The 582-nt window shown below is 34.4% G+C and overlaps 1 pseudogene; it reads right to left on the reverse strand.

Moving 5' to 3' along the window:
• Positions 1-332: 332 nt before the first annotated feature.
• The window catches only part of LOC102491309 (U6 snRNA-associated Sm-like protein LSm5), an 865-nt pseudogene continuing 615 nt past the window's right edge, over positions 333-582 (reverse strand).

Here is a 582-nt window from a genome sequence, read left to right on the forward strand (position 1 = left end):
GTTTGAAGAAAATCTACTCTTTGAAAGAGAAATATGTTGGATTCTTTTCTCTATGAAATAATTGACAAGTAGATTGCTGATATAGTGAACTCCTCTTATGTATGTATGTATTTATTAACAAAATAATCTTTATTTTAGCCTTCAAAAAATAGACTTTTCTTCTTTTTCCAAAATAATCATGATGGGCATACAAAAATGGGCATACAACTTCAAAGCATTTTCCTTTCATGGGAAACAGCTTTACAGGATCTAAACAGTAAAAGGTAAAAAACACATCTGTCTTGTTTCCATTGTAGGACAAAACAGAATCTAGCATAGTCGAGGATGTCCATTCAAATGTCAGGTCCTTCTCCAGGAACCACATTGTTATATTATTTCCATTTAGCAAAATCTGATCTACTATAGTAATCCTTCCTTCTGGTGTAATTTCAAACTCAGTGACCTCTTCCAGTATCATATTAACAAATCATCAGATCCTAAAAGTGCACTGACAATTTCCTTGTCACTTTTCATCACAATGTGAATTCTTGACCCTATACGTTTGGCTATGAGCTCTAAGTGGCAGTGGCTGCCACGGGTTCG

This window comes from Tupaia chinensis, unplaced genomic scaffold (assembly GCF_000334495.1).
Source record: "Tupaia chinensis unplaced genomic scaffold, TupChi_1.0 Scaffold000350_1, whole genome shotgun sequence".
Lineage (NCBI taxonomy): Eukaryota > Metazoa > Chordata > Mammalia > Scandentia > Tupaiidae > Tupaia > Tupaia belangeri.